At 47.7% G+C, this 13828-nt stretch overlaps 1 protein-coding gene and 1 long non-coding RNA gene across 3 annotated transcripts in view; both read left to right on the top strand.

Annotated features, from left to right (window-relative positions):
- The first annotated feature begins 200 nt into the window (after positions 1-200).
- Positions 201-3173, top strand: LOC137480519 (uncharacterized). Its single transcript, XR_011002943.1, has 3 exons — positions 201-345; positions 503-604; positions 2516-3173. It is a non-coding gene; the product is annotated as an uncharacterized lncRNA (long non-coding RNA).
- Positions 3174-5990: 2817 nt separating this feature from the next.
- Positions 5991-13828, top strand: part of RAD54L2 (RAD54 like 2) — a 69101-nt gene continuing 61263 nt past the window's right edge. Inside the window, exon 1 of one of the 2 annotated variants that reach the window (XM_068201596.1) lies at positions 5991-6111. The gene's annotated coding sequence lies outside the window, so the exon portion shown is untranslated. The remainder of the gene's footprint in view (positions 6112-13828) is intronic. The other variant, XM_068201598.1, reaches the window with a different exon arrangement.

The following is a 13828-nucleotide window of genomic DNA, read 5'->3' as shown; positions in this document are numbered from 1 at the left end:
CAGCAAGCAGCATCACCAAGGATCTAGGTCACCAGAGAAACTCATGGCAATAAGGCACAGTGAAAGTTAAGGGGGGAAAAAAACCTGCAGCCCAGACTCAGCAAAATAAAGCAGGTATAGACCAAGACTAAGTGCCCAGAGTTGGGTTTAAATTGAACCCCTGTGCTAATGAGCAGTGTGGGTGGAAGTCCCAGGTGGGGCTGGTCAGGGCATTAGGGACACTATGGCCCTGACATCTTGCAGCTCAACAGGGACAGTGTCATCACACAGGGGAAAACCCTCTTGTATGAACTGTTATCAAAGTTAATTCCTCGGGAAAAAGCTCACTGTAGCATTGAAAAGGAGGTATTGGCAGAGCACTGGCAGTAAAAACCCACTCACATTGGTTGTGCATTGTGTCATCTTCCCACAGCTAATGGCAGAAAAGTAGAGCTGGCTGTAGGCAAAAGCAAAGCGAACAGCAGCCACCCACAGGTCTGTGACCCAGCTCTTCTCTTGGCAGGAGTTCGCCTTGTCTCCTTGGAGTGTTGTAAAAGTTGGTTGTGCCCCTAATAAGGACCAGCCAGAGCTGCCTGCTGTGAATTTGCTAATGGGCAATCACAAGGTAGTTAAATGATGCATTTCCATCTGCTTGAGCTGTGGGTTTAACTTTGCTCCCCTCTGTGGGAGGTGTGAACACTGTGGGTGTCTGGGGTTCACTGCTGGCCGCACAGACATCACTGTTGGAGTGGGTGACTAAGCAGAGGGAGCCTGGTTTCAGCCAGTGCCCTGATCTGGCCATTGCCAGGAGCAGCTATGTGACCTTTTCTAATAAGGTGTTGTCTTGTATTCGTTTGTAAACTTGTTACTTTTAATTCTTTAAGTATAAAACTGCCTCTTCAATGAGCAAAACACCCTGTCTGGATCTTTCTTCCTCCTGTAATATCATCACATCTTTGCTATTTTCTTTACTTTCCTAAAACCATAAACCCTTCCAACTCCGTCTGGAAGTGGTGCCTTGTTTCACCTTCCTGCACCCAGTGTTTGAAAATGGAGTGTTGAAGGCTGAAGAGTGTTTCGAGTGAGCAGTGCTGTGCTGAGTTATGCACTGACATTACAGCGTTTCAGTACTGAAATTCTCCCAGAGCAGCTCACCATAGGATTAAGAAATCAAAGCAGAGAGATCTTGCTTTGTCGGGACACTGAATCCCTTCTGGATCGGGCCAGCGCAGAGCAGGCAGAGGAAGTGTTCAAGTTGTTTCGTGTGGTGGGGTTTGCCTTGAGCTTGCCCATGACGAAGCTCCCTTGCTCCTGCCCGGCCGTGGCTGGTTCTCAGCCCCTTCTAGCGGGGGAAGAAGGAGGCTGCAGGCTGAGTGTGGAAGTGCAGGTGAAATCCAGCCTGGATACCATGACGCTGATTCAATGCCCGTGAGGTTGGAGCACCACAAACCAAACAGGCTGCTCTGAGTTGTGGCTCCCTCATGACTCCTTGACCAAGTCCTTCAGCACAAAGCTCAATGATACGTTGCGATATTAGAAACGGATTTCTCATTTTCCACTTCCTCCTGCATGACTGCTTGAGCCCTTCTCTCAGGATGAAAGCAGCTTGGCAGCACCGTCAGGTTTCCCATCCTGTAGTTGGGATGGGCTGCCTGTGAGGGACTGGCTGGAGTGTCCCCCTTTCTTTCACAATGGAACAGTGCAGCAGCAAGCAAAGGGACCAGTGAATAGCATCTGGAACAAGCACCAAATAGAGAAAGGAGGAATATCAGAGACTAGTAAAGGCATGTGGAAAAGGAGGCAACTCACATGTGGTTCATGGTGGTGTGATGCACAGCACTGTGTGACAACCCTGGCCACAGAAGATCTTCAGGGAGCACAAGTGGTGTCACCGTGGCACACTGATGTCTGTGTTTCTTCAGTGGCAGCTGACATAACATGCTAGACCCCACATTTGAAAGAGAAGGATCTAAGAATGGGCATGTCCACCAGTAGGAGGAATTGTGCTGTCACTAGAGAAGAAATTGCTGTGATATATGGTCCCATCAAACCAAACACACTTGTGCCAATGGTGAGGTTTTATTTATTAATTGCTTTGTATAGGGTGTCGTATGCTGACTTGTATCTGCTTGGGTTGCAGAGGGAAATTCAGACCTGCTCATCTCACTGAGTGTCTGGACTGCACCTTGAAAAAATGTGCTGTTTCTAAGCATTCTGTCACAGGCTTTCAGTTCCCGGGAATCCTGGTCAAATCTTAGGATGAGAGAATCCAGAGGTATTCTAGTGTCAGGGTGCTGAAGGCAAAGCTGAGTTATCCTCATGTAAATGGAATATGTATTTTTCTCTTGCTCTAGAGGGAGCCTTCAGAGAGTCTTGCCCTCTGGCTGAGTAGTTCAGGAGATGCTTCTCTAAATTCCATGGAAAGCTGTTGCAAGGGCATTTTAATTCCCTATGTGTTCTGTAGGTTACACGTTTCAGAGCTTTTAGTCAGGGATGTGGAGTCCTTTTCAAATCTTCCCTTTTACCTCTTTTATAGATCCTGTTACGAGGAAGAAGGCCCAGAGCATCCAGAACAGTACTGACCTCCCAGTCAGGGCACTGAGCATCAGTGCACCAGAGCTACTTGATTGACACTTTTATCTGGGCACAAAACTCAGGACTGAAGTCTGTATGCATTGAGATCAAACTTGATGTTCTGATCAGAAAAGTCATGGAAGGTACCACTTTGAAAGTGCCTTTTCCAAGTGGAATAAAACTTCATAAATTGCGCTCTGCTGGACAAGAAGAACACAGCCAAGTGCAGAAGTGCTCATGGTTATAAGAGAATCAATTAGGGCATGGTGATGAATAATGCATGTGCAGCTTAGGAGAGATGGATGACATCGGTTTTATTTTTGCACTGTTAATTGAGAGTGATTCTAGGACACAAAAAAGCACAAAGGGAAGATGGGGAGATTCTGGTCATAGTGTAAGAAGCTGGAAGCTCATCAACAATGCTTCCTGTCCATTAAGCTGTAAAAAACTCAGGAAGAGGAACTGTACTTATGTCCTCTACAGCTCCTAATCCATGTAACCGATACTGCCCAAGAACCCCATTCAGACTGTAAATGATATGAGCATTTAAAGAGTCAGAAGTTGAAGCTCTTGCTTTGAAATCTGATGGCCTTTCCTGTATTAAGACAATGTCTGTCTTGCTCTTTTGGGATCCAGTAGTAGGGCATCAATCGGTCAGCTTTATTTAGCCCTAGAGGTGTGGCTGTGCTGTTCCTTGGATATGTGCAGGGATCTCCAAAGGAGACCCAGTGCAGTGGGGTGTTATAGAAAGCCAGGGACTCAGGTGGGGAATATTCTGTTGCTGTTCACATATTCCACCCCCCCATACTGATCTGCAGGCCAAAATCAACTGCTCTTCAGATTTTATGGGTCTCCCCTTGGGTCTGTGCACTGACCTTAGTTTAAAAAACTAAGTGTCAACTCTGAGACTGAAATAACTGCTGTAGGCTAGAGCCTGACAAAGCAGGAGCGCTCCATGTCCTTTTGCTTTGGTGCTTCCCAACATCCAGCTACAAGAATTTCCCAATGCTTGGATGCCTGCCCAGCTCAGAGCAAAATCTGCTGCAGGTGCCGTGTCATATTCAGCAGAGGCACAGGACATGAGGGAAGGGCAGAGGTCCCATGGTTGTGGTGAACAACCAGCCACTGGCCTGAGGAACAGTGCTGGTTGTTTGTAGAGCACTTCTGTTGATGGCTGATGTGTGAAAGGCTGCAAAGGCACTTGGGGGTTGTGTAGGTGGCTGCCCCACTGAAGTTATGGGGCAACCACTGATCCCTCCTGGAAGGTTTCTGAGCATTTCTTTATTTGCTTATTAAGGGAGGACTCACAGTTACAAACGAATCCTCCAGCAGAGATGGTAAAGGACAGCTGGCGCTTGTCCTCTAGGAGCCATAGCTGTTGTGTGTGGTGGGATTTGAGGGTATTTCCTTGAGAAATAACACCTGAGTTTGCTACCCCAGTTTTCTCTGGATGATGCAACTCCAGCCTCAGTGTTGCAAACCAGCAGCCATAACCCCCACTTGCTGCTTGGACTGAATGTTTCTGGTTGTGGCATCAGTGGGTGTCCTGAGGCTGCAGCACGAGCTGCTTGCTGGGGAAGTGTGGGAGATGTGGAGCTGTGTGAGGGGATGAGCTCTGCAGTGGGGTGTGCAGGCAGCTCCCTGTGCAGACCCAGCCCAAGGTGTCCACCAGACAGCATGGGTGTCCCACTGAAAACCTTCATTGGCTGTGAGAGATAGTGGTTGTACATCTACAGAAACCAAAAATAACCTTCTAGGCTTTCTGTTTTAGCTAACTCAATAGAAATAAGGAGGAGGTGCTTAGCTGCTGGAGTGCTCAGAGGACTGGCCTGTGAAGCAGCCACTCTTAGCTGGGCTGTGCTTGTCCATGTTCCTGTGGGGCAAATGCCTGAAGCATAACACATTAAAAGCCCATAAGAAATCCTTGCTGCTCTGCTGGGGGCATTCTGCCTGCTTTAACTTGGACTTGTTCTGTTGCTTCCGAGGTCTCTTCCACCATCCCTCTCTCTGAAGGTCTCCCCTGTGTGACAGGCTGAGGCAGGGAAGGACAATCTGGACTTTCATATCAGGTTTAACAGCAGAAGGTCCCACAGAGGATTTGGATGTGTCTGGATGGGTAGAAGGGTAAAGGTTTACTGTGATCCCTTGGTGCCTTTGCCAAGTACTCTGGGGCACACTGTGAGATAGCTCTGTGGTGCTGTGGCCTTTTAATTTTGGATCAGCTCTGGCTTCCCCGAAACCTAGGAGGCCCCTGAAGTACTCACAGTTGAGTTACACTGATGATGCTCATGTTGCCAGTACATGCCCAGGCACAGACACCAGTCTCCCGCTTGTATTTTTCTTGGTCTGGATATTTGAGCATGGGAGAACCAGACAGGCACTTTCCCTGCTGGACTTGTCCTTTTTGTTCCCTGTAACAGATGAAAACACAGAACTCAGGCTGCTGTGCAGGCTAAGCATCTCAGTGTGGTGTCAGCAGAGTGTCCTGGCAGTGACAGAGGCCATGGGCATGCTGGGCTCTCTGTCTGTGGGACCACAGCCAGCCCATGGAGATGAGCAAGGAACTCACCTTTTCCTCAGCACTCATATCTGAAGTGCTGCCTTTGCTTTTGGATAACCCTGCTGTGTGAGACTTTGAATTTTAAAGAACCCTAGGGAGGCTGCAGAAAGGTTGGGGTTTAACAGGCTGAGGGAAGTGGGAATGTCGAGCTGCAGGAGGGTTTGGGTGGGCTCGGCGATGGTTGCCCAGTCCCTGTGGGCAGGGTATGGAGGCAGCAGAGCCAGGCTCGTGGCAGAACAGGGAACAGCAACGGGGAACATAAATGGGTCCTGTATCACTGGCTACGAGAAAGAAAGTTCTCTCCTGTGAAGAGCCCGGCGCTAGAGCGGGGCTCGGAGCGCGATGGGTTTTAATGCTTGTGGAGGGCTTTAACCCCGAGGGGCCAAGGCCCAGAGCTAAGCTCCTTATTGTCCCTGCCTCGGAGGCGGCTGGAGGAGAGGCCCACAAGGCTACTTAGCCTTAATGACCACGGGTCCCTGTGGCTAATTAGCAGCTTTCCGCGAGCGGTGGGGAGTTGCCCCTTGCAGTGGCTCTCCTCACGGCCCATGGCAGCGGCTGCAGCAGCCCGGGCCCCCCATGCCGCCCCATGCCGTCCCATGCCGCCCCATGCCGCCCCATGCCGCCCCATGCCGCCCCATGCCGCTTCATGCCGCCCCATGCCGCCCCATGCCGCCCCATGCCGTCCCATGCCGCCCCATGCCGCCCCATGCCGCCCCATGCCGCTTCATGCCGCCTCATGCCGCCTCATGCCGCCGCAGCCCCGGGACCCCTCGGCCGGGGGGAACCTTTCTGCGCCCTGCGGAACCTTCGCGGCGGAGGCGCCTGTTGCTGCCCGGGGGACGAGGCGGGCGCTGCGACGGGGGGCGGCCCCGAGCGGCGGCGGAGCCCGAGGAGCGGCGGAGGCGGGAGGAGGCGGCGGGGCGGCCGCAGCTCCCGGAGCTCCCGGGGCCGCCGCAGCTCCCGGGGCCGCCGGGCCGCAGCCCCCGCCCGCCGCCCAGGTGAGAGTGCAGCGCCGCGGGGCCGCCGCCACAATGGGAGCGGGCCGGGCGGGGGCACGCCGGCGAAGGCCCGCCCGCCCCGCCGGGGGTGTGCGCGGGGCGCCCGCCCGGCCCGCGGCGGGCGCCGAGTGGGGGCGGCGGGGGAGCGGCTCCCGCGGTCCGAGGGGCCGGGAGCGTTGCGGGGGTGGGAGGGCGGAGGGGCGGTGCTGCCGGGCCGCCCGGGGGGCGGGTCCCGGTGCGGGGCGAGGAGCTGGGGGCTGCGGGGCTGGGCCCGGGGCTGAGGCTGCACCCGGCACCGGGAGTGGGGCGGCCGGCTCGGGGCTCGCCTGGCCCAGCTTCGGGGCCTGAGCGAGGTTCTGACTGTGGGGGAGCCGGGGGTGCGCACGCCCCCCGTGAGCTGCCGTGGCTCGCGGGGGTCCGCCCGTGCTGGCAGCGCGGTGCTGAGACGGAAGGGCCTGGCGGAGCCCGGCGGCGCCCGGGCACAGCGGCTGTCACGCTCTGCCGTGGCCGAGCAGCAGTGATCTGCGGGACTAGTAAACACGGTCTATGGGACTGGTAAACAGACATGCAAAGTCATAATTTATTGTCTGTGCGAGACTTGTTTGTGAGCTGTGGAAGGGGAAGGCTCGGTGTGCCGAGCTGGCGCCGCTGATCCTGTTACCTCTCCTCTCCGCACCCTGTCTCCAGCTTTTGAACTTGCTCCCTCCGAGGAGTGGGGTTTGGATGGCTCTATGTTTCAGTGCTCTCATTTGAGAGATGCTTGTAAACTCCACTGAAATCCCATCCTCTCTCTTAGTCGATTGGTACAAAACTGATGCTTTAAAAAGTTTACTACATCCCTCCAGTCTGTGTGCAGGCAGGGGAATTTTCGTTTAAAAAACCAAAAAGAAAAACCCCAAACCCAAAACACTGAACAGGAAAAACCCAAACAGTAAAAGGAAGTAACAGTTCTTTTTTTCCTTTTTAAAAATGCTAATAAGATGGTTACATTTGCTTGTCTTTATAACTGTTAACATTGGATATCCTTTGTATGGTTATGCAAGCATCATACTTGGTGAATAATCACTCAGCCTATAGGAAATCACTGCAGAAACTTCTGTGTTGCTTCGAGATGTTCTGCTGCCTGGTTGAAGGTGGTAGCTGCCCTTCCTGACTTAGAGTAATGGGCCTTGTGAGTGGTCTCTGTGTGCTTCAGTGCAGAATCAATTAATTTAGAATAAACAGCCTTTGTTCAAGTAGCTCTGCTCTAGGGGCAGCAGCACCCAGCAGAAGAATAAAAACAAAACAGTCTGCTTAGACCACTGCAGGTGCTCGTGGTGGGAGCTGGCATGGTTTTGGTTTGCTAAGTGAGGCTTCTTTTCCCAGGTGTGGAGCTGTTGACCCTGAATATACAGAGGCAACAATGCAGCTTCTTACCCTGTGCCTTTACAGCATCAGCATGTAGGGGTTGTTCCTTAAGGGTAGGTGCTGAACATGAAATTTTCAAGAAATATACAGTTGCTACTTTAAAGAAGAGCTGTTGTGGATGTGTGATATTTTCTACCTCAGAGTAAACACCACCTTCTCCCAAAAAAGCTCTGAATGTTTAGGCACTGGGTTCCACTTGTTCTGCACTCAGGGGTAACTTCTGTGCCTCTAAAATATGTTGGAATTCCAGATGTGATACTCAAGGCTATTGCAGATCCTGGGTGGGAACCCTTGCTCTTGTGAGGAGATGAACCAAACAGCATGGATTTTGTCTCCACTCGACAGTGGTTGCATTTTAGTGAAGATTTGAAAAGTATAACCTGGCATAGTAAATCTGTAACAGGACATTGTGGCGTTCTCTGGGACCCAAGTTGACATTGTGGAATAATTCAGACTGGAAAGGGCCTCAAGAGGTGTCCAGTCCAACCTGCTGCTCAAAGTGGGATGTACACCAAGGTCAGACCAGGACTTTGTTCATTCAGGTCTCAAACCCTCCAAAGACAAAGGTTGGTCAGTTTCTGTGTCCTTGCTCTGGTGCTTGACTGTCCTCACCAGGAAAGACCTTTTCTCTAGGTCGGGTGACACCTGCACCATTGCAGTTTGTGTCTGATGTCCTGCCGTGTGCCCCTGTGCACAGACCCCCTGTAGGTCCAGCAGATCTGCTGTCAGCTTCCCAAAGCCTTTTCTTCTCCAATCTGGATCTCCCACAGCCTCTCTTCACATCTCTGAGCATCTTGGTAGCCCTCCGCCAAACCCACTCTGGTTTATCAGTGCCTGGCATGTACTGGGGGTGCCCAGAGCTGCCTGTGGCGTCTGCAGTGGCTCTGAAAAGTGCCGAGTGCCAGGAGCCATGGTTTCCCTGGGTCAGGGTGGCTGTGCTCCTGCTGGTACAGCCCAGTGCTCTCGCCATGTGTTGCATTTCCCGTGTGCAGGGATGTATTTGTACCACTGCTGTCTCTTACCCTCCTGCCACACAGCTCTGCAGAGAGCCTCATTCATGTGCACACATACGTGTGTGGGTACACACACGTCACATCACACCCCCTGCAGCTCTGAGCAGTAGTTGTTCCATCCTTCTCCACATATTCCAATTGTCACTGGTATGACTCTTGGCTCCCTGGCTCCCTTTCTTAAGTCTTCTGCTGTCAGAGGTAACCTGGGTTCCCAGCTGACAGGTCTGCCTGTTACTTTGCCTTCACTTTGTTTCTCAAGATTTTGTCCTTTGAAACACTTCTTTGACATGTATCAAGTTACTGTGCTAGGAAGGGAGTGGCAAGCTTTCCCATGGGGATGGAGTTGAATCCCATGTGATCAAATCTAGAATGTAACAATGCAGAAAGTGTGCTTTCAAATGTGGTGGTTTATGGGTGTCACTTGAATGAAACAGTTGGGTACAAAGTTTCTAAGAATGCTGTTAGTTACTATGCAACAATGTTCCTGTAATTTCTCTGGGTTTGTTTCCATCAGGTGCCTAGAAGTTTTTGGGAGACAATACCCTGTGGGATAATATTCTCTGCTAGCATAGTCTCTTATTTTAAAGCTAATTCTCCAGAATTTAGGTTCTGCAAAGGTTAAGTACTGTTTACTATTCCTAGATCTTTGGTACAGATATAGTTTAGAGACATGCTTTCTGCTTACACAAAATAATTTCTGCATTATATTTACTTGATTGTTGAGTTAATTACAGCTGAACTTGTTCCAGAGAATGCTCATCTCAAGACAAGAATTTGTTGTGTTTAAGCAATATTTTAGCTATATAAAAATAATTTATGGAGAGCTGGGGTTTCTCCTGCCACCCAAATCAGTGCTTATTGAGTACTTTTGCCAGCACGGAAGACGACTTGCGTAGAATCTGATATTTAGGTAATTTGAAACAATGAATGAAAATTTTGTTTCTTGTTGACTTTTAGAAACCTCACATTTAATTTTTAGGCTTTATGCTTATTAAGAAACAATCTTAAAGATGAAGGGGAATGATGAAATAATAAATAATCATTTGTTGTTTGAGAAAGGGACAGAATTAGCTGATGAAATCAAGTGTTATTATATCCTGGGAGAAGAAAGAAGGTGGAATTACAAGTAGCCATGAGTAGGTAAAATTTGTTGAACAGGCGCCTTTAGAAGCTGGTTGAGTTTCTGAGAATATGGTGATATTGTTTTGTTGCTTGTTTTTTTTAAGTCATCATGTTTTAAAATCAGCTTGCTGGTGGCATGACATTAGTTATTGATCAGTATTTTGTATGTGATAACCAGCAAATGCCAACTGCACATTTGCTGATTGGTATATCTGAAGTTGAAACAAGTTTTGAGGGGGAATGAAAAAGTGAAAAAGTATATATTGCTTTCATTCATGCAGATATAAAACTGCATAAGAATATGAATAAGATTTGTTACTTTGAAACATATCTCAAGGTATAGAAAATAACCTTTCAGAAATTCTTAAATGTCAGATGCACCATTGACTCAATTTGTGCCTGATGTGGAGTAGAATTTCTGTGCAGTCTCGTGAGCAAGGCTGATTCAGTGCTATTGCAATCTCACAGCAGCTGCAGTAATTGAAATCTTGCTCTTACTCAGTGGTAATGCTGGAGTTGGGGTTAGTCTGACACCTCCAAAATTTTTGTGGCATTTCAAAGGTATCTGTGACTCACTTGAAGGGTTACATCCATCACTTATACCTTATAGCAGCATTTTCAGTGTGCTCTAAAACCTGCAAGTAGGAGCAGTGATTTGAAGCCCTCTGGGGTGGCCTGTCAGCTTGTCCCAAAGCTGCTGTTCTGTGAGTGTGTCTGCAAGTTGAAATGCACAAAGAAAGAAAGGAAGAGTGATCCAAGTTTGGTGTTAGTGACAATCAGTTATTCAAGCATCGGGAGAGATGTAAAGGCTGGTAGGCACTTGTCTGGAGGAAGTATTGATCCTGTGCTGGGGAAAAGTGCTGAATAACTTCATGACTGAAGATATCATTCAAAGATGCAGAAATCTTTAGGGGAAGACTTTCAGCCAGTTGCTTTGAAACCAGGCTGAAGAAATCTGTTACATGCAATCAGTGCAGCTTGTGGTATAAACACAGAGTGCAGCATTCAAACCATACAAAACTGTGCCCTCTACTACTGCCCTAAATCCTAAGAAGAATTTCTGAGCTGCAAAGTACAGTTACCATTTGCTTCTTGGACACCTATTTGAAGCAGAGGAGAGTTGATGAGACGAACTAGCTTCTTGCTGGTATGACTTAAATTACTCTCTCCTCCTTCTCTGCATGTGCACACACAATGGTACTGGTGGGAGCTAGCCAAGAATTAGGCATATTAGCAGAATTTCTCTTCTGCCATTGTAACTGTTTCTATGCTGGTGGATGGCAGATAAGTAGAAAACCAAAGGTGAAAAAGCTCAACATGCCCACGTGCTTTCCTGTGTTACAAATACATTGAAACTTAAACTGAACCAGGAGGACTTTGGTCGAGTCAAGTGCAAAACAACATGCTTTGTATAAGAGAGGCACTAAACTTATAAAAGCAATTAAAGGAATTTTGTAGTGATTTGGCAGAAAACTTTATTCTGGTGTTCTCTGTGGCAAACCAGCTTGATCTAATTAACAAAGAAGTGGAGCTATGCAAGGGCAGAATTGACCAACAAAAATGCAGAACCTGGCTGGTTTTCCTACAAACAAGGAGTTTGTAGTGCAACCACAGGATGGGAAGTAATTGAAACATGGTGGAAGTAACATAATTTTGACTTGTACTGTCTTCTATTCACAGTGAAAGTTTTAATCTAAAATTCTTGTGAAGAGAACTTTTCTAGCCCAGCAGAACTTTGGAAATGACATTTAGAGACATAGTAATCCACCAAAGATTTTCTCCAGTTTCTCAAGTCTTACCCAGAGCATCAGCATCAATGAAGTGTGGGTTATTATATTTGGAGTTGTTGAATCCAGAATAAATAGGTTGTTATAATGTATTGATCTTATGTGAATTGCTCTAGCTGTTTGTTGCTGATACAACAACAAGCAACCAAATCCCACACCAAGCAAAATCCATGGACCTGTCAAAGCCTGGGAGTGGATAGTGGAGCACAGGTGCTTCAACTGCCTGCTGAGTCAACATGGAAAATGGAATGTTGCTCCAAAAGGAATTGATTGAAGAGGGCTGCTGGTGGGATTTATTCAAAATGAGTGAAGCAAAAGAGACTGTTACATGGCTGGGGAGTAGCAGTGCTCTGGAAGATCAAAAAATTCTAATTAAATCTCTTGTATCAAACACATACTTACAAATGGGATTTGTGTGGTAATTGTATTCCCATGACTGCTTCAGTCAATGAGGGTGTTGTTGGAAAGTGAATCTTGTTCAACAGATACAGTTTCATATATGATCTATGAGTCAACAACTGGATTAAAAACAGTGGATGTGGAAAATAGAATATGAATGGAGGATGTTTTCAGGGATTTATAGTAGGTCCAGAGCTTTGTAGTATTTTTGTCAGTGGCCTGGAAGAAAACATGAAATTAGAGCCATTCAAATTTGTGGATTATGTAAAGGTTGTGCCTGAGTGATGAAGCATGAAGAAGGAACAGCAGCTGTACAGTGTCCTCTGTATTGTTTGGATAACTGGGTTTAATATGGCCAAATGTTTTTATAGAGCTGGAGCATGTTATGGGAAAGACTGGAGGCTATAGGTTTAGAATACAGAATTGTGCTTCCAGAAACCAGTGACCTTGGAAGGGATGGCAGGAGAAGAGCAGATATATGGCAGTGTGTCCTCAGAGCTTAAAATAAGCTAATTAATTTTTTAAATACTAACGTACATTCATAATAACGGGAAATACTGAATAAGGACAGAGAGGTGAAATCAGTTGCAGAGTATTTTGACAAGGTTTAATGTTGGTGTTTTCAAAGAGATGTTCAAAGACAAGAAAGATGCAGTGTTCAATGTTATTTGAGGGATTAAACTGCTCATTATAAAACTTTTTCTTGAACTGCTCAATTGGTTTAGCCTATCACAAGGTATTTAAAAGTATCTCAATTTTCTTTGGGCAGAATAGGCTGTGTACCAAAGGGCTCTTTAATTTAGTGGAAAAAGATACAATAGCAGCCAGTGCCTGGAAGTTAAAAAGATTGTTTCAAATTAGGAAAAAGGCACAGATTGTTAACAGTGAATGTGATCAACCACTGAAGACATTAGGAAGATGCTTGTAAGTATTAAGGAAAATTAGGACGTCTCCATCTCTCAAAGTCATCAAGTCAGGTGGAGTATCATTTGGAAGATGTGGGTGAGGAAATGCAGTGTAAATGTTCTAGTGTACCTGCCACCATACAAGTCAGGGGCATTGGCACTTGCTGAACAGATCTCACCCAGTGTTCAGACTCTTCCTGCATGTGCTAGAGTCAGTCAGAGGATCTGGTAGAGGTAGTTGTTCTCTTACAGCACTCTTTTAAATCTATTAAGTGTATATTTTCTCTTGAGGGAGTAAATGTTCTTATATGCACCGTGTATTTAAATGAAGTCAAATATTTGTGATCTCCTTTTTTGGGAAGCACTGTCATTTTTGGTGATGGGGAGAGGAAGGGGCTGTATGTGGAAGGACAGGGGTGGCTGTATCATTTCCTGAAGAGGTTGGAATATCTTCGCAGTGGTTTTCCTCAAAAAATCTTGTAATGTGCTCTGAAGATGTTTACTCCAGTAGTGAGTAGTCTTTACATTCTGTAGAAATTGCTTTTTCATTGGGGGAAGAAATTGGATGTGCTCTTGCTGGCAGAGGTAGCTGGGTGTGGATGCATAAGGATGTTGTGCCTTGTGCGTCTCTGGTAGTATGAAATCCGTGTGTCCCTTGTTCACCAGAGGAATGGTTTCTGCTGTATTCTGTCTGCCAAAGCAGTGAAGGATGGAGAGAGGAAAAATCCATGGGTCCTCTCCTGCCTTGGCCATTAGGGAGATTACTGGTTGTCTGTGGATTCTCTGTGCACAGTTGGTTTGGGATGTTTTCCTAAACCCTTCTGGAAGTACAATGGAAACAAATCTGGCTGTGACAGCAGCTTGTGCCTGGTAGGCACCTTTCCAGGCATCCTGATCCTTTCCCCATCACAGGACGGGTGCGTGCCCAGTCATGTGTATGAGCAAGGGCTGTGGGAAATGCAGGAGCTGGATGCTCTGCCCATGGCAGATTGTCCTGGATGGCCTTTCCCCAGGCACTCCCTCGACTTCAGCAGGGAGTGTGTGCCTACACCAGCAGCCCTTGTGCAGAAGGGATGTTCCAGCA

The sequence above is a fragment of the Anomalospiza imberbis genome, chromosome 11 (assembly GCF_031753505.1).
Source record: "Anomalospiza imberbis isolate Cuckoo-Finch-1a 21T00152 chromosome 11, ASM3175350v1, whole genome shotgun sequence".
NCBI classification, from domain to species: domain Eukaryota; kingdom Metazoa; phylum Chordata; class Aves; order Passeriformes; family Viduidae; genus Anomalospiza; species Anomalospiza imberbis.
This window is presented reverse-complemented; position numbering and strand designations above follow the sequence as displayed.